The following is a 25014-nucleotide window of genomic DNA, read 5'->3' on the forward strand; positions in this document are numbered from 1 at the left end:
CCCACATTCGGTCTATGGAGTGTGTACCTACTTTTAATCTAAGCACCCAACCCCCACACCTCGTGGCCTTTCCTTTGCCTTTCAATGTATCTCTCTGAATAAATCTACCTTCACTCAACAGTGGCTTGCTCTTGAATTCTTTACTGTGCAAAGCCAAGGACCCACACTTGGCGGGGCACGTCCCAGGGGCTCAACCGAGACCTGGGACACAGCCCTCATGCCCCACATCCATTTTCCTGCATCAATTCCCCTTAAGCTGTCTTAGGCCAGTACCTTCCAAGACCTGGTTCTTTAGCTTTTCCATTGATTTTTCCCTGCATTCCTTTGTGGCTCATTGTGGTCAGAGTCCATTTCTATTGTTTGCCTCTCAAGAACCCTGACTGATACTGAAGGGGCTTGGCTAGTTCTCTCAGCTCATCAGATCTCATGATCCTGAATCCAGGGTGATGGGTATGGCTGTTAGTGCATCAAGTTAGATTTGCTCTGCCCATAACCACACAGCATCCTTGGTCACAAAGGTGTGTTGGATGGAAGCTTGCCAGTGGATTGCCAAATCTAGTACTAAAACGATGAAGATAAAAATTCAAGTGCAGACCCCATGAATGACCGGTCAACAGTGCCATCCATCTGTACAAAGGTCAGACATCTCTAGCTACCATTTTATAGACTTGCTACAGAACTTCACTACTCAATTCCCCAAACCCATGAAACGAAGATGGAGTAAAAAGAAGAAGCAGGTGTATATAATTTGGATGGACAGGCCAAATTATAGGAGAAGCAGGAAGGGAGACAGTATAATTTTCTCTCAACTGAAAAATGCTCTGTATTCACCGTAAACAGCTCATTCCCCACAAAAAAGAAGCCCACAACTGCTAGGGCTTGACCACACATTGCTGAGGGAAGACCTCTGCTATGGGGTTCAGACTGTCAGAGTGGCAGACCAGAGTGGCCCCTAGTCGTGGGGTAGAAAGTTTTTCCGTGGATCTTAGATAAAATACTCTTGTTTCCAATCCTGGTATTTGCATTAAAAAGCTATGTATCTTTGGACAGCTGACTTACTTTTCCTGGCTCTTAGTTATGTGTAGGATTCAAGGATTAACCCATATCCTTTGTAAAGTATTTTTTCCTAGTTTTAAAATCTCTTATTTTTGTGAATATCCAAAAAATTCCAGTTACTTTCATTACTTTCACTATAATATTTCCTCGTGATTATTAATATTTAATTGAATAACTCCTTTACTCGGACTTTAAAACTTTGGATGTATTCTGTGTGAGTCTACAGACTACCATTTTCTCTTTTTACATATTTCCCGTCAGAAATTTGATATACATTTATTTGCTTCACAAATATTTCTTGAACAGTTATACTCTGAAGTATAGTAAATCATAATGGTGATTTGCATACCTGAGCACTCAATGAATGTCAGTTGATTCACTATCAATTTATAGCTGAATAAAGTACATTTTTTTCATATTTGCTCTAACAGACTTAAAACGGTCTTATGAGAACAAAATAACTAACTAGAATAGTAATGTGTGCACCACTTATTTTCTTTTAAACACACACATACTGCTTTAGGAGGACAAAAACACATTACCCTTTGTAGTACTTCTTCATGAAATCGAGTTGGTTTTCTCTCTCTTCCACTTTCTCCAAACTCTTAAGACTCAGCCAGCTGAAAACAAACATGTGGCTAGCACATTGGGGACAATGGGAAGTGTTTGCCAGCTCTACAGGAGACAGTCTAGGCACACATTATGCTTTCTGTTCACAAAATTGGAGAAACTACAGTTCCTTCTACTCAACACTGAAATAATCATTAATAATAATAATAACCATAGCTACATCAAGATACTTTTGCTTTTAGCTTTAGTAGGCTCCAGAGCTGATTCTACTTTGACCTAGAACTCTTTTTGTGGACATTTCTGCATTATATAGCGATACAGCATAAGAGGACAAGAGGTGGAATGATGCTTTTTTTTTTTTTTTTAAGATTCTAGGCTCTCAGTATCAAGAATTTAAACTGCAGTGTCTGGCCCATTGATCAGGAAGTAAAAGTAGTCATAAGGCTGTGTTCTGATATTTGTAAGCTATATTTATATTTGTGAGATAATTCATACAAATGGAAAAGTAGAGTTGTGCAGAAAGCCCAAGCCAAACAGCAGTGCCACTGAATGATCAAAGCACAAACACTAAGGCCATAGTCAAAGGACTCTGGGTTGAGAACAGATTCTTTACTTTGGGGCTGAGGAGGCTCATACAAACGTTGTTTATTGGTAAAGACTAAAAATGCTCATATGTGCTTTGGTGCCATGTAGTTTGAAGACGTTGCAGACAATACAATTAACAAACAAAGTGGGAAGTTGGAAATGTGTGAGAAATAATTGAAATAAGAGGTAGGTATGATATCTGTCACAAGGTAGATGAATTGAGAGGTGAATGGAGATACTGAGCATGTTTTTGTTTGTTTTAAAGTAATTTAGAAAGGGGAACAGAGTGAACCAGAAGTCTTTTTACTTGGGGTAAAATGGAGGAGAGGAGTAAGTTAGTTTTGAAGTTAACAATGTTTTGTGTTCTCTACTTCTTGTCTTCTGCCACATACCACTTCCAGGTACTCACCCAAATATAAAAAGTAGACAGTTGGTACACACTTGTCTCTGTGTCAAGACTGAAATGGAAAAAAAAAAATGTGTAAACAGACTGGGTAGAAGAATTCCAGAAATAATGAATTTTAAATATATCTTATTTGGTTACCCATCCCCTTGGGCCACCAAGGGAATGGAAAAGTGCTTAACCCTAGGGAATGGAAAAGTATTTCTTTTTAGAGTCTTTAATGCATATTCATTTTATGTGATTAAGTAAATAATGTTAGTCACTATAACAAAATAAGAAAATGAGAAGAGGTGAAGTTATGATAGGAGAATGGGTGAAATTCAGTGAATCAGAGTTCAAAGTAATTTGGTTGTATTGAAACAAAAATCAATGGTCAGCCAATTGGCAAAACTGCCTACAAGTGAAGTCCAAGTGATTTGATCGGGCCTGATGGTCCAGTGACAAAAAGCCAACTGTTCTTCATGCCGTGAAGTGTACCAGGGTTATTCCTGTTTTTAATTGATACAATAAGGTGTGCTCCTTGGTCCACATCCTTCCTTATTTGCTGCTTCTCGGCTCTTCCTGGCATCAGCCTCACTGATACTTGGAGTAGAGGCAGAGTGAAGAAAGTTTTTGATGGGGCTCTAAATGTGAAAACCTGTTTCCTAATCATTGCTTGAGATCAGCTTGAGAAAAATTATTCTTTTTCTTTCTGCTATCACTAGAATACTGCTCATTTTACCGTCTTACTTCTTGATTAGGTAACCCCTTATGCAAAGAATCAAAGACTTTTATACAATGGCTCTTAGAGCTATGAGAGCCTTTTAAAGCAGGCCCAGTTAGTTATATAGTTAGTACATTGTTGTAAACATGAGATTCTTTGGCTTCTACATATTTTCTTTTCTTTCTTTTTTTTTTTAAATTGCAGTATAGTCAGTTTATAGTGTTGTGTCAATTTCTGGTGTACAGCATAATAGGTTAGTTCATACATATATGTATGTACATATATTCATTTTCATATTTTCATTATAGGTTTACTTTCTTTTCCTACATTTCAACTATTTCATGGATCACAGTCATCCTTTCCAGAAGCTGTCAGGTAAAAAAAGAAAATTTGAACCTCATAAAGTCTGTGAGAACTCTGTCTCCTATAGGTACCATTACATAATGGAACTAAACAGTTTGACCACTATTCTGATATACTTATGGGAACAAGACAGGCTTTTCTGCCAGTGACATATGTTTTATATTTTATTCTCAACCGTCTGTATAAGTTTTCGCAAATAATTAGTGCAAGAGCCTATAATGCACTGACATATTTGAAAATTTAAATGAATTGATTAAATGAAAATGTTAAATGCATATTAAGTGAAAATCTTAAATGAATGTATACAGTGTCACAATGATCTGTGACTGAGGAATCCCTCATGCCCAAATAATTGAGCTGAATACATGGTGCCTTTTCAAGCTTGTTAAATGGATCCTCAGTAGAGGAAGAATATAATAAGGAAATAAGCAGTAATAAAAATAAGCAACTCAATCACCCCCTTTAAAGGACAATACCTGTCCTCTCATTAATAACAAGCATTTCTATTTCTTGTCATTTGCTATGTTCCTGGCACAGTGCAAAGTGCTTAAATGCATTACCTCATCTTATCCTCACAGCAACCCTGTGAGATGGTTTTTAATACTTCCATTTTATGGATATAAAACTGGAAACTTAGATAGATTAAGCAACGTGCTCAGTTAAAAATTGGCAGAGCTAGATTTTGAACCCCAGGTTTACCCTGTTACAAACACCATATTAACTCTTGCCATGCGAAGTGGAAAGAAAGAAAGTATTAGTCTCTTTCATTTTCTTTCTTTGTTTTAATTATTGGAAAATTAGTCTTAGTAACTCACTGAAGTTTACATAACAAGGAGATTGTGGCCAGGACAATTAAATGAGTAGACTAGCAATGACCATCTAGCTAGTGCCTATGGGTAAATGGCTTTGGGATGAGTGTTGACGTACAAGTTGACTGGGTGATGGAGACAGACAGTCCTTGGATAACTGTTACCTCCACTATTAACAGAGTTCTTGGACAAATTAAACTATTCAAAGACTCAGGTTTCTCAGCCAAAAATAAAGATAATCAGACCTAGCTCGCAGGATTGTTGTGAGGATGAAATGTTTGTAAGTATATGGCAGAGAATCTAGCTTATGTTAGGCACTAAGCAGATGATAACTGTTGTTACTGTTTGGTACTTGGACGTTAGAATTTAAAAGTAAACAAAGACTACATATTACAATTGTATATTATAAGTAAACAATCATGCGGGTGTTTTCCCTAAACACGGAAAAAGGGACAATCTTTATTTAATTTTTAAAAAGTACCTATTTTGTTACTTTGAGGCAGGAAGATTCTTTAAAAAGTAAATCAACTTTATTGAGATATAATTTATGCAAAATAAGATGCACAACATCAAGTACATAGTTTGATGAAGTTTAAAAAATCTATATGCCTTTGTAATCAGCACCACAATCAAGATATAGACTATTTCCATCATTCCATGAAGTCCCCATGAGCCCACTCCACCTCTGCCCCAGGAAACCACAGTTCCGATTTTTTTCACATAGATTAGTTTTATATGCTCTAGGACTTCATATAAGTAGGAATTATACAGCAAATATCCTCTTTTTTTCTTTTTTTATTGAAGTATAAGTCAGTTTACAATGTGTGTCAATTTCTAGTGTACAGCACAATGCTTCACTCATACATGAACGTACATATATTTGTTTTCATATTCTTTTTCACCATAAGCTACAAGATATTGAATATAGGTCCCAGTGCTAAACAGTATGAACTTGTTTATCTATTTTATATATACCAGTCAGTATCTGCAAATCTCAAAATCCCAATTTATCCCTTCCCACCTTCTTCCCCTCGGTAACCATAAGTTTGTATTCTATGTCTGAGAATTTGCTTCTGTTTTGTAAATAAGTTCGTTTGTCTTATTTATTTATTTATTTTTTTAGATTCCCCATATGAGTGATATCATATGGTATTTTTCTTTCTCTTTCTGGCTTACTTCACTTAGAATGACAGTCTCCAGGGCCATCCATGTTGCTGCAAATGGCATTATTTTATTCTTTTTTGTAGCAGAGTAGCGTTCCATTGTATAAATATACGACAACTTCTTTATCCAGTCATCTTTCAATGGACATTTAGGTTGTTTCCATGTCTTGGCTATTGTAAATAGTGCTACTATGAACATTGGGGTGCAGGTATCTTTTTGAATTCAGATTCCCTCTGGATATATATGCCCAGGAGTGGGAGCGCTGGATCATATGTTAAGTCTATTTTTAGTCTTTTGAGGAATCTCCATACTGTTTTCCACAGTGGCTGCACCAAACTACATTCTCACAAACAGTGTAGGAGGGTTTCCTTTTCTCCACAGCCTCTCCTGCATTTATCGTTTGTGGACTTTCGAATGATGGCCATTCTGACTGGTGTGAGGTGATACCTCATGGTAGTTTTGACTCAGCAGATAACCTTTTGTGTCTGTTCTTTTCTCAGCATGTCTGTAAGAGTCATCCTTGTTGTTGCTCAATCAACAGTTCATTTGTTTTTCATAATGAGTAGTGTTTCATGCTATGGACATGACATAGTTTGTTTATTTGTTTGTTTGTGTTCCAGACGGGAGCTATTATGATAAGGCTGCTATGGGTATTCATCTATGAGTTATTCTATGGATGTATTTTGTTTTGTTTTGTTTTTTGAGAAATACTTAGGGGTAGAATTGCTGCATCTTTAGAGTAAGGTACGTGTTTAATTTTGTAAGAAATTGTCAAATCTTTTTATAAGTAGTTGTATTATTTTACATTCACATATGGGGATCCCCAGCACATACAGAGATCCCATTGTTCCACATTCTTGCCAACCCTTGATATATCAATCTTTTTCCATTTTACTCATTGGGATGAAGTGGTATTTCATTGTTATTTTAATTTGCATTTCCTTAATGACTAATGATTTTGAACGTATCTTTTATGTGCTGTTTTTTTTGTGTGCTACTCATTTATGAAATATGTATTCAATTTTTTGCCCATTTTTTCTTATATTATTATTATTAAGGTATAAGAGGATTTTTTTAATACATTCTGGAAACAAGACTTCTGTGAGACATATGTATTACAAGTATTTTCTCTGTCCATGGGCTTACCTTTTCATTTTCTTAATGTTTTTTGAAGAACAGGAGTTTTTAATTTTTATAAAATCTATTTGATCAATTTTTTTTCTTTTTGCATCCTAAGAAATCTTTCTAGCCCAAATTGACAAGATTTACTTCCATATTTTCTTCTATAAGCTTTATAATTTTAGCTCTATGTTCAGGTCTATGGTCCATCTAAGAATACTTTTGGGTAAAGTATGAGGTAGAAGTTGAGGTTTGTTTCACATGGATATCCTGTTGATTCAGCACAATTTGTTGAAAAGACTATTTCTCCAAGACGCCCCTTGGCACCTTTGTCAAAAATCAGTTTGCCTATATCTGCAGATCTATTTCTGGGCTTCCTATGTTTTTTTCACTCATCTGTTTTCTTATTCTCATGCCATTACCACACTGTCTTGATTATTATAGATTTATAGTAAGTCTTGATCAGGTAGTGAAAGTCCCCCAAAAATATTTTGACTGTTCTTTATACTTCCATATACATTTTAGAAACACCTGGACAATTTCCACCTAAAAAACTGATTCTGATTGACATAGCATTGAATCTATAGATCAATCTGGGGAGAAATTACACTTTAACAATATGAATCTTCCAATCCATAAACATAGTATATATACACTCTACCTAGTCTCTAATTTCAGCAGTGTTTTATAATGTTTAATGTAGAAACTTTGCATCCCTTTTGTTAAGTTAATTCATAAGTATCTAGTGTGTTTTCAGATTATTGTAAATGGAAATATTTAAACTTAGTTTTCTTGTCATCTGTTGTTCAAAGAAACATGATTGATTTTAAAAATTGACTATATCCTCTTAAAAACTTTTTTAAATTAAGATTTAACTGAAAAAATTGTGCTCTACACTGGAATTTGACACAACATTGTAAAATGACTATAACTCAATAAAAAAATGTTAAAAAAAAAAAGATTTAAGGAGGAGACTAAAAAGAGACTGCAGAAGAAACCAGGTGGATGTAAATAAGAGAAGAAAAAGGAATGATTCTATATCATCACAAGGAACGATTAGTATATGAACAATTTTTGAAAGTAGGTAAATAAACAATAGTACTGTATCAGTGAACTGCTGCTGTATCACAAATCACCTCAAAACCTCACGCCTTAAAATAGCGTATGTACTATTATTTCACAGTCCTTTGAGTCAGCTGAGTGGTTATTCTGTTTTCACCTGGCTCACTCATGCAGATACACTAACTGTAGCTTGTCTCAAAAACATATGTGGAACCTAGTTTTTCTGTCTATGAATCAATTTATTGGGGAGAATAATTTTGACCATAAAAAAAAGAAATCTATTGAGAAGAACATGAATAATTTATTTCACATACTCGCAATATTGGGAATAACCAAATACTACCAAAAATAGTCGCTTGCTATTTAATATAAAATATTAATACTTCTCAACTAATTATGGTGATTCATTAAAAAATCAAAATCAAAAAGAAAGTATAAAGTATTATTTACTTATTAAATAAATTTAAGCCATTACAGAATCAGTAAGAGTTGCGTAAGAGGAGTCAGGAGCAGTGTTTGTACATATGAAAGTTGTTCGTTTAATCATGGATAAAAAGGAAATGATTTTTAAATTAATGTTAATAATACATTTATATATATACACATATATATGTATATAATAATATATATATATATATTCTAATACTTTTAATATACAATATAACATGTCCAAAACTGATTATTAATCTGCAGCAAAAATTTTTTTTATTGTTCTTTATTTTAGTAACCATAACCCCAGCTGACTGGTCCAGAAACCTGGGAGTCATCCCTCAGATCCCTCTGTCCTTTGCCCCAACATCCAATCCTTTTTGAAATATGATCCATTGGAGCTCCTTTACGTTTCTACTTCTCCCCATCTCAGTTTCAAACACTCCTGACAAAGTCAGAAATTAGCTCTTTCTTAGGCAACAGCCCCCTAATCAGTTTCTCCACATTTCACCATTCCCACCACTCACTTATTCCATACTGCAGCCAGGGTGATTGTTTTTACAAACACATATGACCATGCCATTCCTGTCATCAAAACAATTTAGGAGAATCTCACTGTCCTTAGGGTAAAGTAGGAAATCCCTGCTATTGCCTAAGGGATTCTGCTCTTGCCAGCTTCTGCAGGTTCAGTGCCACCACCACCCCCTCTTCCCACAGCCCCTATGCACTGCTACTATTCATTGCTGTTTCCAGACCAAACTGTCATTCATACCCTCTCCCATAAGTCTTTTTTGTGTGAATCACTGTTTCCTCTACTCTTCAGCTAGCCAACTTCATCTCATTCTTCAAGTCTCAGTTCAAATGTCATTTCTTTCTGGAGACTTTCCTTTAACCCCAACACTAGATCAACTCCTTTTTTGCACATGCATAGTATACTGCATTTCTTCGTAAAACTGACCTCACCTGTAATTATGTGTTCAATGTCTTCCCAACTGAACTTTTTAAAAGACATATATTTCATCAATAATTTAGTCATCCAAGCTTTTTATTTCCATCTGTAGGAATGAGGCCTTCCTTTATATATTGTGTGTGGACCAAGTACAATATCTGTTCTCAATACATGTTAATAAGTAGTAATAAAAAAAAAATACTTTGTCCTAACTTAGCATAGTTTCAACAAATAGGTATTACACTCCCAGAATCAATGTGCCAAATGAAAAGTCACTTCAGCTGTCTCAGCATGGGTACTTAAGTATTTACTCACTTGGGAGAGAAATGGGTTTAATTTAACCAGAATAGCAGAGCATCTGCTCCAGAGAGGTCTTGGGCTGAAGCAACTGGAACCTTAATCTCACTAAAATGACAAGGTCTTGGCAAAGGTGAATGGGGAATCTTTCCAAATGCTTGACTACACCAAACTGGCTTTAGTAGGGCCCTCACATTTACATGTATTAAAATCTACTTGTTTTTTAATTTTAAAAGGGTAAGGGTAACTTAATTGTAAACAAAGCACTTTTATCGTAAACTAAATAGTTTTAGAGTTATCGCATTTATATTTTCATTTGTAAATTGACTAATTCATTTAACGAAGTGGTGGTTCGCATTTTCGTAGGCCTCTGGTTATTTCATGAGCTGCACTTTGTTGAGAATGGTGTTTGGGCTTCTGAACAATGACTGCATGGTGAATTGTGAATAAGATGAAGAGAAGAAATACTTTCAGGTGATCTAACACAAAATTGCAAGGTTTAGGTGGGCAGAATGCTTGCATGATTACTGAAAAAATGCTCTTAAAAATTCAGTGACTTGTTCCTGGAAATAACAAGGCACCAGCTAAGAGCAGCTCCAGCTGCAATCCAAATAGTGATATTTTCATATGAGAAGTCCTAAATGATCCTTTAGTGATCTTTCAAGCAAACCACAGAGGAAATTCACAAACTACTACAGCAGACTTGCTTGTATTGACACTTGTGTACACAATTAAATAGGCTTTTCTCTATGTGTCTCTATTAAAGGGTTGCGTTTACAAAAGAAAAATATCCTCTACAACTAACTGTAGGAACAAAGAATAAAGAAACAGAAGTTGCTGTTTTGTTTCTCAATACATTTTTACTATGCTGTAACTCTGTACTAATAGTCAGCTATATAAATAAGTGATTAGTGAGAAAAATTGACACAATTTACTCATTTCCTTATGAATAAATGAATATTACCAAGCTGATTATTTCTGGAAGTAAATAATACATTTTTTGTGTGTGATACTAAGGGACCACTACATAAGCTACTGCTAAATATACTACATTATATTTAATCATCTTTAACAAAAAGATAAGTCTTTCATGATGGTACTCCAACTTCTGAGTAGCTATGCCATTGCACTTTGTAACAGAATGGAGCTCTATCATAAATATTCAATGTTTATTTCACATTGGCTAGAGATTGAGACTAAATGCAATGTCTGAAAAGATTTTTCAAAGAAAACTGGCTGTGTATGTGCTCTCTCTTACGGCATTTTCCTCAGAGACTGAGTAAAGTTTCTAATTGCTTATTTACTATTAGGATGATTGACCATTGTTTTGAATTAACATCCTGCTGGGCTAATATGGAGCCCAAGTTCTACTTGAGTTACATGTTCAGGACTACTTTTTGTGATTTTAAGACTAGTGTATAATGATGGCTAGAACTAAACGCTTACTCCATGCCTGCCAGACTATTAACAGAATAGATACAAAGGAGGAAGTGGTCTAAGAACAAGTGCCAGTGGTTTTTAGACTCGTACTAAAAGGCAGTGAAATGTCGTGGAGGTGTACTGAAGCAAAATTTCAGTTTTGGGAACTGAATGCTCTAAAAGTGGAACTAGATCTATGCAGCATTGTATTGTGGGTATCTGTGAGCTTGATTTATAATCCATTCTCAAAAGACCCTCAATTTCCTGGAATTTTTCTCAATTTTTGTAATAATTCCTAAAAAAAAAAATCATTATAGTAGACATGTCCTTATTAGTTTAATGTCTCTAATCATCTTCCAAAAACCTCACATCTTCAAAACATATGGCTTCCGCTGGGAGACTTGAAATCAGTTTCTGGATTTACTATACAGGCTACTTGCTACTAGGAATTTGAGAAATTCATGGGAGGTGTCTGTCCAGGAACCCAAGAAATGGAATTTTAGGTGTGGTTAGCAAAATGACTTAAAACTGCTTTAGTAGACCTCCCTGGAGACAGAAATACTGTCTATAGGTCTAATGGGCTCAAAACCACATAGTATTTTCCTTTCCATAGTGGACTTTCTCGCTGCTCCAGAATGAGTGTACAGCAGGAGAGAGAGTTTCTGGAATTCATATGTCAATTTCATAACTGTGAGTGGGTAAAAACTCTGCTTTTGCATTCCTACAGACAACCACTGAAATGAGTCATCCTCTAGGGGACAATAGAGTGTGATACAGGCTCCGAATCAATGCAGGCTTGATCATTTCCTTGGATCAGGTTCATGAGGAAATGATTGATCATGAAGAATGATTAGTCTTAGACTTGAGAAAACCTTAAATAGGCTTTAACTTTATTGTGGTGCCCCAGAACCCCCTCAAATTTTTGTGGCTGAGGTGGTCCACTTGATTGATGCAGATGCAATTCAGGAGAATTACAGATGAATGAACCTAAACCCCAGATCTGCAGAAGACTTGAGGAGGAAGGGATGAGGCAAGGCTGACTCAGCCTCTTGAAGTGGGATACTCTAAAGTGAGGTTTCTGCCCTTATGAGCCTCTGTCTTGCCAGGGGAGAGCCAAGTCGGGGGAGTGTCCCTCTTTATTTAACTCCCACAGTATGATTTTTCAGCTGGCTAGCTCCCTACACTTTATAGTACCCAGGATAGGAGGGAAGTTTTTCTAGGCCACTTCTGATTCCCCAAAACTCTGTTACTCAGCTTCAGTTATGTCGGTGCAGGTCATTTAGCAGTCAACTGCCTATAATAGAATTCTGTAAAATTACCTTTATCCTCATGTTATGAAAACAAGGATCCCAGGTGGGTGAGTAGATGGACATTAAAAATCCTAATGCTGATTCATTTCCTTTCTGATTTTCTAGGATAAGCTTAGGCAGATACTGGTATGACACACTTTCCAGTGCCTGATGGGAAGCCTGTCTGACTTGAGTGAAGAAGGACAAAAGCATGTTGGAGTGTGATAAGTGGTGGTGGTGAGTCCTACAAACGCATATGGCATTCTCCTCTTGGTCGTAGTGCAAAAAGATCTGATAGGGGAAAGGGTAACAGAAAAGTAGAATTACTTTGCAAGTATCCAGAGCCTCCTTCACCCCTTTGTTTTCTTCAAAAGAGAAAAAAAAAGTCATAATGGTTGGATCTCGTTTTCTCTGCAGAATTTGAGTGATGGGAAAATTCTTATGAGAAAAGCAATCAAAGCACAGGGTGAGAATAAACTTGACAGAGGGCTGCATGCAGCAGGGAAAGTCTCTGTAGGCAGCCAGACAGAGCTGCTGTTGAGGGACTGGTAGGAGGGTCTCTCCTCTGAAAGGAAGATGAGAGAGAAAGGGTGGCAGTGGGAGGACCATGTTCAAGGACTGAGTTGAAAATTCTAAAAGGATGAGAAGCAAGAAAACGCTCCAAAAAAAAAAAAAAAGTTAAATCATGTGGCTTGTATTAAGAACACACCATCCATTTTTAGGCATTTTCCCCCACCAAGAGACTTAGCAAAGATTCCAAATGCTTTTATTTACTATTTGAGAAAAGGCCATTTGGGGACAGGGACTGAATTATGTTTAAGTTACAATTCAATAGTATATTGATTTGGAATATATGTATTTATTAGCCTGAGTTACTTCTTTTAGCTCTTTCTTCACTTTATATTTTGATAATACACTTTCCTAAATAGCAATAAATCTGAAAAATATTTTAAAAATGTATTTTTAAATCAACAAAAAAATAAAGTTCTAGCTGGGTATTACAAGGCTTCCTGCCAAGTACAGTAATTGTTACTTGTGGAATTTTCTTAGAATGGCCAAGGCATTTGACTCAATAACTATAACTTTGGAATGAGTAGCTGGGTGGAGACATTAGTCTGTTGGAAATTTGGTGGGTTAGTTCAAGCCCATATGCTGGAAGAAAAGATTTATCGATGGATTTGCTCAGCAGATCCAAGAAACACATGGTGTATGTTTTCTTCAAATCGAACACTGAATTTCATTAACCTGTGCTACTGGCTCCCCTTTTCTCCTAACAGATTGCTTCTTTTTTCTACTCTTTTTGCCTTTTTTGTTTTTTATACCATAGTAAGCTGTTTACTAAATTAAACTCTTTGGGATATATAAGTACAAAGACCACACTTAGGTCATGTTAAGAAGAGGGAGTTCAGTTACTTAAGAATACATGTAGACTGGAAACAACCACAAAGTTTGAGGAGCTGGAGCAAACCAGGGACCAGAGGACGCTACTTCACTGTTCAGCCAAGCAACACAGAAAGCATGGTTCCCAGCCACGATGTCCAGATCCAGACTTTGACGTTCTTCTCTCACGGAATGTGAGTTGAAACTGAATTTCCTTGTTGTTCTATTCCAGTTGGCAAGGTGTGAAACGAATTTATAGAAATTTAGAATATAAATGTAAGCAAATAAATTGCAAATGGTACACCCTAAAGTGCAAAAGTTAATTCAAAAACTTTTATCTGTGAAGTATTTGTTATGGATGTGCAGAGAACAATTAAGGAACAATTTTAAATTTTGAATAGCTTTTCACTGCTGCACATTTATTAGATCCTAAAGGTGATTAACATATCTTTAGTTTCCTCTACCTTTTTATTTCAGTTCACTGACCATATTTGTACATAGTTAATACTTACTTTTAAAACTCAAACCATTAACACAAACAATTAAAAAGTATAAAGTTTTTCTCCTCTTTGATTTGTTCCTGTGTTAAAAATGCTAAACCATGAGATGCGGTTGTGCGTATCTCCCCTGATAACTGGCACACATGTGGCTCCGTCTGCAGTGGGCCTGCTGCTGTACAGGACTCGTGCGCCTCACGGCTCTCACCCATTCTGTTTTTCCCTTGCATGTAAGTCACTTAAAAATTCATTATTTCAGAAAATCACTGTACGTTTTCAGGGCATAATTTGCCTTCTTTGTCACTTAATGTGAATAAAAAGATCACTATATTTTCTAAGAGACAGGTTAAAAAGCTAGTCAAGGAGGTAATATTCCTCTGTTATACCTATAGTATCTGAAAAATTAACCTACCCCTTCTGCTGAGACACAGGAAATTTCACCCCAAAACTTCTTTAAATGAATTTAAACGTTGTTCAAAAGGTTATTTATAGAACCTTTCAGTTCACAAATCCCTAGAAGTTAATTTGCTTTGCTTAGAATTCAGTCCTTGACCACACAGAGAGGGAAGTTCAAAAAGCAGTAGAGTCCCAACTCACTGGAAGTTAGCTGGGGAAACATTGTGCTTCAGCTGATTTTAGACTCGGGATGTAGCTCATTAACATTTTGTAAATATGAAGCATCCAAGAACCACATTTATTACAAATCCAAGAGTAAGGTGAGGTCACCTGTTTCAAACTTGTTAGAAATTTGCTTTGGGATTTTATGGGGAATGTGGCCCCCCTTGTGTGACTTCCTGAACTGCAGGGGTGGAAAAGCTAAAATCTACACCTCTCAAGGTCTGCTGAAGTTAAGGGTAAAGGATTAGGTTCTACAGTCAGATGGGATGCACAAAATTGGAAACTTAGGTTAAAGCAGAGGTTCCACTTGTTCGGTTTCTGCTGATTTTGCTGGTAAGCATGAACTGTGCAGGAATTAGGATTCCCTGCTGCCGAGGAGTCCCCCACATCTCTTCAGCAGCTTTACAGGGCTAAGGTCTAGTACTGAGCCTAGGAGGGGCAGGATGGCTCTAGAGCTAACAGCTACACATACCCCTGAATTGCAGCTATGCTAACTGTTCTGAGAGCAACGTTTCCAGGGACAGCTTCCAGATTTCCAGCTTCCCTCAATGTGGTCAAGGTAGCAGCTCCCTTAGTGGGCCAGAATCATTCTGAAATTATTTCTGGACTCCAATTCTCCATCTCTCTCGATGATTTTTAAAAGGACCTAATTCTTGAGTTAAATTACTTCCTGCTTGAACTAGAGTATTTTCTGTTGTCTGTGACCAAATCTTGATTGATAATAGTGTTTGAGACAGTGGGTTATGTACTTAACCTACTTGGGTTTGAAGGAAGTGAGGATTGACCTACCATCAAATGATGGAATAATAGTAATCTATGGTGGCTAATGGTGAAATAGTTACATAAATCGTTACCTGTATTCACCTGCACTGAAGTGCCTAGAGAACATGGCTTTGATAACTGAGTGATAAGCTGGCACAGTATGAAGACATATGGATAGGGATAAACTGGCTGCTGCAGACTGCAGTGGAGAGATTAAAAAGAGAAATAAAGAATTCAAGGCTTTAAATTATCCACTCCATGTGGTTAGAGAACCAGGGAATTTTTAGCTTTAAAAGAATCCTCTTTCTTGTGGCTGTTGGTTGCCAGAAATCAGAGTCTGACGCTATGGCTTGTTAAATTACAACATGGGTTGAATTCAAAGATTTGCCAGGTTTCTTACAGGAAAATGCATCTCTTGGGAAAAAGTAAGATGCTGGGATTTGGTGAGATGATCCTTGGAAGGATTTGGAAAATTCTGCTTACCTCAAAACTAAGCCCACTGACTTTCAAGTGACAGCAAATATTGCCCCTTTGTCCTGTGTTCTAATCTTTCCTTGCTTTAAAAACCTGCGGCGACCTTTGTTGAAGTTGTCACCTTACCTGGGGATACTAATGTTCCATACCACTTAAAGCATTTCTTCCAGACCTATAAGTAGAATCTGATATCACAGAAACCTAATTACAAAGCCATACATGAAAGGAAAATACGTTGCTCTTCAAAACACTGCAAAATTTTACTTAAAAGAACTAAAGGAATATGCTGATTCTCACAAGAGCCTCATTGTACAGAAAAAGCTGGCCTGATAGAAGAGTGATATGGCTTATTGAAGACAGTACTTGTGATGCTAGCTGGAAGTGAACTCCTTGTAAATTGGGGTCCACATAGAAGATGAAATCTGTTCTCAACCAGTGACTAGTGTATATATGGGTCTGGACAGGAAGAGGTGCAATTGGGAATAGCACTGTTCATGGTATGCTGACCACAGTCTTGCCAAACTTGCTTCTACCTTACTAAGACTAGGGTTACAAAGCTCTCATTGGCCAGGACTAAGTTCCATGTCAACCCTCAGTAATCAAGCATCAAGTCCACACAAAACAAATGGTTTGAGAAGAGGTCAGATAGTAGTTTTCCAAAGGAATATCTGAATATGCTTGCCAGAAGAAGGGAAGGGAATTCTGGATACCAAAACAACTGCCATGTCATCTAGGAAGCCATTGCCCCATGTATCCCTTATACCTTCATAAACCCTGAAAATCTACCACAAGCAAATCATTGCTGTTGTTTAAAATTTGCTCTTTTAAAAGTGGCAAACACTTTCTACTTAGGGTATTATCCTCATTGTAAAGATGAGAGATTAAGTAATCTGTGTGAAGTGGTAGAAATGGGACTTCATACAGAGCTGTTTGACCACAAAGCCCCTACTCTCAAAGAAAACAAAGTAAGTAAATCATATACATGCTGTAAAATTTAAAAGGTGCAGTTAAGGAATCTATAGTGAAAAATAAATTTCCCTTTCACCTCTGCCTCTTAGATACCAATTTACCTGGGGTAACTGTTAGCAATTTCTTGTGTATACTTTATGTATATATGTACACAGGTATACAAGTATACACAAATATTTATCCTAAAAACACAAAAAGATAGTATCATAAGATTGTTTTATGCTTTAAAAAATATATATCCATGTACCTATCATGGTGACCATTGCATATTAGTACAAGCAGTGTGGCCTTACTGGTTTTGCTAATATCTACACAGTACTTATTGTCTATATAGAGCTTTATTTGTGTAACGATCCTTACTTACTCATCTTAAAGTTCTTTCTAATATTTTGCTTTTATTTAAAAAATGCTGCAATGAATATCCTTGTATAGATAGCTTTTTGCTCATATTTGAATATATATGCAGGATATAGTACTGAAAAGAGGGTTTTTGAATAAAAGGGTCTGTGTGTTTTTAATTTGTTAGTCACTGTCAAATTGCCTTCCAAAAGGATGATTTCCTCCTGCCAAGAGGAAGGTTTTCACTCCTGTCAGCAGTATATGAAAGCACCTATTTTCCTGTAGTATCCTACTCAACTCAGGGTGTACTCAAGCATTTTGATCTTAATCAATCTGATAAATAGAAATGGTAATTTTTCTTATAGGTTTAATTTGAATTTCTTTTATTATGAATGATTTTGAATGTCATAAGTCTAAAAGTAATTTGTATTTCCAGTCGTGTTAAGTGTTTATAACCTTAATCTCCTGAGTTGTTAGTCCTTTCAATTTGATTTATGGTAGTTAATTATAGATTAATGAAATAAGCTATATTTTCTTCTGTGTTACCAATAGTATCCTCATTTGTTTACAGTACTATTATTCTAGGCAGAATCTTATTTTCAGTTCTTTGATCGTTTCTAGAGCTGTGTTTTAAAATATGGAAGTCTTTTTGGTGTAAAAAGTGAGAGTGGGATCCCACTTTCCTTTCTTTTCTAGATAACAAAAGTTCCCATTTCAACAACTATGTAATGTTGCTTTCTTGAGAAGATTCTCAAAGATAACATCTTAACAGTTCTATCTACCTTGTACCCCTCACAGTCCAGCAATTTATCAGTGCCTTTCAAACTGCTTCCTCAGAGTTAGACGTTGTTTTATTTTATTTTATTATTTATTTAGTTATTATTTTCATTGAGAAATAATTGACATGTAACATTGTGCAAGTTTAAGGTGTACAACATGTTGATTTCATATGCTGTACACCTTAAACTTGCACAGTGTCACATGTCATTTGTATATTGCATAAATGACTCAGAGAGGTGAAGTCATTGCCAATGTCACACAGGCAGTAAGTGCAGAAGCAGAGGTTGGACAGCTCTACCATGCTGACTGACAGAAAGGATGAAGACTGGCAGGGTGGTTGGGACTTCAGAGGTCAGAAGCCTCATAAGTGAGCAGGCCAGGATGGAAGGAGGATGAGAAGACAGAGAGAGCCCTGCCACTCAGGTGACTTGGAAATTTGTCCTTGTAGCCAGCTCTCTCTCCTTCCCACCCCAGGGGCAACCCCAGTGTAGACGATAGAGCTGGGGTGGGGCAGAGGTACAGCAGGACATAATGTGGCGAATTCCCTCCCTTAAGCCACTGAAATAGCTCATTTAAAAGAACAAATGGACTGGGTGGTCAGAGAGAATGCAAGATCCCACTATTCCCAGCAATTAAACAGCCTGTGGGCTACATCCAGGTCCACAAGGAGGTAGAGAGACATACAGGGAAGGCTGGCTCCTACATCTGCTGAGACATGCAAGCACTCGGACCCACACTGCAGCCCCTGACACAGACTCTTTCAAACATGGATCAGGCTGGAGTCTAGCTGCTACAACCCATGGGAGAGGGACGGAACCAGAGGCAGGGATTAGTGTGAGATGGCTTGGAGCTCCCAGAAATCTGTCGTCTGTCAGTCTGCTGGGTATTTTCCCTGAGGCTTATCTGGTCTTGAGCACTCCTGCCAAGGAATGGCTCAGGCAGCCAGTGACCACATGGAAAACCTTGCCTGTTGTTTTGATACTGATGGCTCTCAGGAAGATGGCAACTATTCAAGAAGGTTGTACACACTTCTGAGATTTTATGTACCTAATCTTTTAAAAATAAGCCCTAGATTTTCTAAAGCATGGTATAGCACCTAGTTTGAACTTGGTTAAGTTCATGAAAGTAACCAAAAAAATAGTGTAGGCCTCTGAGTGTAAGCACATGAACAGATTTCTAAGAGAACTTACTTAAACCTTCTGAAATCTGTATCTTTTCACAGGTAACTATATATTATTATTTTAAGAACTTGATTATTATTAGATCGTTAAGTGTTGTGTCTAACAACAAGATTTTTCTGGGATTAAAATGAAATAAATAAGTAGACAAATTGCCTTAATATTGATTAATAACAAGATCTCTTAGAAAATGTATATAGTATTGGGTACTCAGCCTAATAATCCAGGTGTACTTTTTATAGTAAGAATTCATAATACTTTCTGGATTCTTACCAGCTGCAATAAAAAATCAACTCACTTTATAACACCACCTTTCTGCCCAAAAGTGAAAAATAGAAAATAAGGAAAGTAGTGACTGTTGCTATTAACAGAAAGTGATATTTGTGTTTCAATTTGGTAAAATAATTTATGTGATTAAGGAGAAGTGAGGCACGTTGGAGGCAGTACAGGGTAGGAGTCAGACACAATGCCAATTCTGTCTCTGCTTCGTATGTAGGGATAGTTACCTTACATCTCTGAGCTCCCTCAGCCTTTTATTTTGTAAAATGGGGTAATAAAAACTATCTTAGAAGATAGTTGAGAGGATAATGGCACATAGCAGTCATTCAAAAATGATTTCGTTCACTTTTATTAATAATATGGAAAGTAAATTGTCAACCAAGAACAAAATGTTCTTCCTTTGAATCTAAGAGAATTAGGTTCCCAAGCTAAAGCTTGTTACAGTTACTAAATGTAAATTAAACCACTATTTCTTTGGACTGTAGACCTTTTTTATATCTAGTAGGACAGAAACAGTTTAGAACTTGTAGGTGACTTTATAGTATAAAAATCAATGCTTTTTGGGTGGAAATATTACTCCCCTAAATTTGGAAACATTGTGTGTCCCTGAGCAAGTCTCCCAGCTACTATCTGCCACAGTGTTATTATTTCTAAAATACTTGTGATGAGGAGCCACTTTCAGGCTAAAATTAAAGGACATAATGGTTTTGTTTTGGAAAAAACTGATTCATCAATATTTTTTCCCATGTCTATAAAAAGTATTTGAAAATGAAACAAAACAAAGTAGTAAAAATTTTGGTATGTACTTTTTCCTTGGATAATGAGGAACTCATTCAAGTCCTCTTGAAAAAGATTCTTTTGTGCTCTGGTCAAGGTGGCCTACTTTCTTTTTGTGTTGAAGGGCTTTGAAATTAGAAGTTATTTGTATTTTCCCAGGGAGTGGCTGCTTTGGGAAGAAAGAAAATTATATGCCTGAAGAACATGGTTGGCCAATTTATTGTTGTTTATGTCTATACTAGGCCTAAAAGGAAATGCATAGAATCCAAGTTTGGTTTTTTTCCCCTGAGATACAGTGTCCCATTTTGTGTGTGTGTGTGTGTGATGGAATAATATTTTTTCCCTTGTTTTAGTATTCAGATGTGAATTATTTGAGATCACATTCTGAACCAAACCACATTTATTTGTAAGAAATAGAGGGAAAAGAACATATCAGAAATCTTTCCCTTACAAGAAAGTTTTAGTAAAAGTGTTTTCCCTCTTCTGCAAGATTGCTTAAGTGCATTTTAATTCCTCTGAAGTGTTCATTTTGAAAAACTGTCTACAAAAATAAATTACTCCCTCTGAAATGATTTTGTATTCATATGAACTTGTTCCTATGTCCTGGGTGGGAAATGAGTAGCTCAGTCACCTGGGATATTATGTAGCTTGGGACTGTCAAAAGGAATGTGTAACCACAGTTATCCTTAGATCAAAAAGAGTTTGCAGTGGACACATAGAATAAATTGATTTGTAAAATACAGATGGTAGAGTCAAAAAGGAATCTTTAAAACCTGGTGTTGGCAGAATGATTTCATTCATTTGTGCTCAGTGCCCTCTCCTGGTCACTGTGAGTAATGTTCAGGAGCTTATTCATTTTCTACATCTGCTTTGGTATGAAACATGATATGTACAGCCATACATGTACTCCAAGCTGGGCTTCCTATATGAGGAAAGAAATCTGAAGAGAAGTGACTCTTAACTTTACAAGAGTCGGAGTCTCATTTCCCTCCCTCACCCTAGTACCTTGATCATCAAGCAATATTTGATTAGCCTTGTACGGTAGGGTAACTTTTATTTGTTACCTGGCCTGCACTTCTCTTTTTCTTATGAATTCACCATCAATCCAAGGGAATCCTGCATCTGACCTGTTTGTACATGACAGGAGTGAGGTGTGGAACAGATGAGAAAAGAAACATTCTCCTCCTCTCCGACGCTCATTCATATAGTAGCAGCATTTATGTAAGCCCCAGGGAAAGGGAGCAGCCCAATGTGATTGAGTGTTTAAACCTAAATAGCAATGAAGTCACTGAATTTTACTTTAAATTTTTGCATCAGGTAGAATGGAGGGGTCTCAGAATGGGAAATTATATGAAATTTACTACTGAAAAATTGTATCACTATACCTGTTCAAAACCTGTGATTGAATTAGGAAATTTTCTGCCTGATAACTTCAACAGAAAAACAGTTTTCAATCAGAGAGCTTAGCATATCAGAGTTGGGAGTGACTGCAGATGCCACCTAACCTAGTTTCTAGTCTAAGACAGACTTTCAATCTCTTCTGCGAGAAGAGGTAACTGTGTTTCCCCAGACAAAGAATGGGCTTGCTTACTGTTTTTTTTAAAAGCAGTAGATTCCACCAAGTTCAGTGTTCTTTAGCTGTGATGCAAACCCACTGTATGTATTAAATCCATCTGAGCATATTGGGTCATGTTGGTGGGACTTGGGGACTGGAGAACTGATGTGAATATGCTGATACTCATACTGCTTGCTGTGCCATGAGTAATAGAGTTCTGTGTTTCTGATCCAGGAGTCTGCGTCTTCAGCCAGCACCCAGTACCAGTAACAGGCTTATCTGTAAGTAGAACAAAATCAAATCCCAGACCTGACAGTAGCCTCCCATCCTGTTGAAAATATTTTTTTCACTGTAGCATTCTATAATTAATATTTTTACCTTCTTAATGTGTTAGAAATGAGGTCAATTCCAAAACTTAATTCATTTATCTTATTCATCTTTCCCACTGTGATAAGCTATTTATAGAAATCAATAAATTTAAAAATATTTAGACTATGTTGCTGGCAAAAAACAGATACACAGATTGATAGAACAGAACAGAGAGCCCAGAAATAAACCTGCAAACTTACAGTGAATTAATCTACAGCAAAGGAAGCAAGAATATACAACGGAGAAAAGACAGTCTTTCATTGAGTGGTGCTGGGAAAACTGGACAGCTACATGTAAAAGAACAAGATTAGAACATTTTCTCACAACACATACAAAAATAAACTTAAAGTGAATTAAAGACCTAAATGTAGTACCTGAAACCTTAAAACTCCTAGAAGAGAACATAGAATACTCTGTGACACAAATCATAGTAATATTTTTTTGAATCAGTCTCCTGAGGCAAAAGAAACAAAAGCAAAAAGAAATAGACCTAATAAAACTTAAAAGCTTTGCACAGCAAAGGAAATCAAAAACAAAATGAAAACATACCCTACTGAATGGGAGAAAATATTTGCCAATGTTATGACTGATAAGGAGTTAGTATGCAGAATATATAAGCAACTCATACAACTCAATATTAAAAAAAAACCAATTAAAAAAATGGGCAGAAGACCTGAACAGACGTATTTCCAAAGAAAATATAAGATGACCAACAGGCACATGAAAAGATACTCAAATCACTAATCATCAGAAATGCAAATCAAAACCACAGTGAGATACCACTTCATTCCTGTCATGATGGCTATCATCAAAAAGTCTACAAATAGCAAATGTTGGCAAGGATGTGGAGAAAAGGGAACCCTCATACATTGCTGGTGGGAATGTAATCTGGTACAGCTACTATGGAAAACAATATGGAGATTCCTCAAGAAAGTAAAAATAGAACTACCATATAATCTAGCAATTCCTCTCCTTGGAATTTCAATTCCAAGAAAATGAAAACACTAATTTGAAAAGATGCATGTACCCCAGTGTTTATAGCAGCATTATTTACAGTTGCCAAGATATGAAAGCAACTTTAGTGTCCATCAACAGATGAATGGATAAGGAGGTGGTACATATATATAATTGAATATTATTCAGCCATAAAAAAAAATGAAAGTCTGCCATTTGCAGAAATGGGAGTGGACCTAGAGAGTATTATGCTTAGTGAAATAAGTCAGACAGAGAAAGACAAATACTGTATATCACTTATATGTAGAATCTGAAAAAAATTAATATAACAAAACAGAAGCCTACTTACAGATATAGATAACAAACTAGTGGGTACCAGTGGTGAGAGGGAAGGGAGAGGGGCAAGATAGGGTAGAGGATTAAAAGATACAAACCACTATGTACAAAATAAATAAGCAACAAGGATATAATATATAGCAAAGGGAAATATAACCATTGTTTTATAATAACTTTAAGTGGACTATAATCTATAAAAATATTGTATCACTATGTTGTACACCTGAAACTAATATAATACTGTAAATGAACTATACTTCAATATAAAAATTTTTTTAAATATTTGGGATATAAAAATGTGTTACTCCTATTAATCTCTTATGAAGAGAAAGTATCTCTCTTTTCAGAAAGCAAAACTTCAGCAATATTTTAATGAGGCATGCTGTACACCTCATTCCACTAAAGAAGAAAATAGCTAAAATCCAGCACAGATTTGATAACTGTCTGTGTTCCTCACCAAAATTTTGAAAGGAAGGAATATATGTATTCAGCCACCACAGATAACCTACCACACTGCTCCTGGTACATAGAAAGTGTTCAATTAATATTTTAAATGAATTAATAGATAGGAATACTCTAAATTTTGTTGACTCTGTGATGATGAGCCCAAGATAATGTCTTCAAATGCCATAAAAAAATAACTCCCAGGAGTAAATGACGAATGATGGCTGGAATGGTTGTGGGAAAGGGCTCATTACTTTAAGACTGATTTTGTTTTAGTTGGATACATACTTTCCCAGTGATCTTTTTTTTTTCCCATTAAAAAAATGAATTAGAAGCGTAAGTATAATTATACCTGAAGTTAAAAGCAGAAAACGGAAGAGAAAACATGCTTTTTATTATGGAAAATTTCAAACATATATAAAGATAGAATAGTATAATGAGCCTACAGTTACCCACCAAACAGTTTCAACAGTTACCAAACATGGCCTGTCTCATTTCATTTATAGCCCCTACCCCTCCACTCCTCTACTAGATTCTTTTGAAACAGATCATGAGAGAATGTCAGTTTATCTAGAAATACTTGAGAACTAACACAGTTTTAAATGAAGAGAATAAAAATTTCCAGAAATGATTGATGATTATCCTGAACTTAATATTTCTAGTTAAAGTGAAACATGACCAGAAGTGGTATTTCACACTAAAAAGTACTTTTATTTCTTTAGTATGGTCAGCTCTAATCTGTGCTTAAGCAGAGAGATATTTTAAGGCTCTCTTAAATGTTTTTTTTTTTTTTGCTTTGCTCTTAATTTTTATCACTGAATTTAGAATGTATTGATGATTAAACTAGATTCAGGCTACTAATGGAAATTAAAAAGACCATTTCAAGTCTAAATTAAGTTTTCCATCAGAAGTAAGAATATTTTCCAGTTACTACCAGTTTGGGGGTAGAATTGTTAATACTTGATTTATATGATAGGAAGTCTAAAAGTAATTATTTATCTCTGTTAAAATAGCCATATTGATTTTTTTCACAACTCCTGATACTATAACTTGGCAATGGAAAGCACTTTTGAGAGTTAATGTTAG

The 25014-nt window shown here is 36.1% G+C and overlaps 1 protein-coding gene across 3 annotated transcripts in view; it reads left to right on the forward strand.

The window, feature by feature from the left end:
• The first annotated feature begins 10472 nt into the window (after positions 1 to 10472).
• ZNF475 (zinc finger protein 475) overlaps positions 10473 to 25014 on the forward strand; it is a 90386-nt gene continuing 75844 nt past the window's right edge. Inside the window, exons 1-3 of one of the 3 annotated variants that reach the window (XM_074360546.1) lie at positions 10473 to 12454; positions 13545 to 13791; positions 22060 to 22106. The gene's annotated coding sequence lies outside the window, so the exon portion shown is untranslated. The remainder of the gene's footprint in view (positions 12455 to 13544; positions 13792 to 22059; positions 22107 to 25014) is intronic. The other 2 variants (XM_074360548.1, XM_074360547.1) reach the window with 2 other exon arrangements.

The sequence above is a fragment of the Camelus bactrianus genome, chromosome 3 (genome assembly GCF_048773025.1).
Source record: "Camelus bactrianus isolate YW-2024 breed Bactrian camel chromosome 3, ASM4877302v1, whole genome shotgun sequence".
Lineage (NCBI taxonomy): Eukaryota > Metazoa > Chordata > Mammalia > Artiodactyla > Camelidae > Camelus > Camelus bactrianus.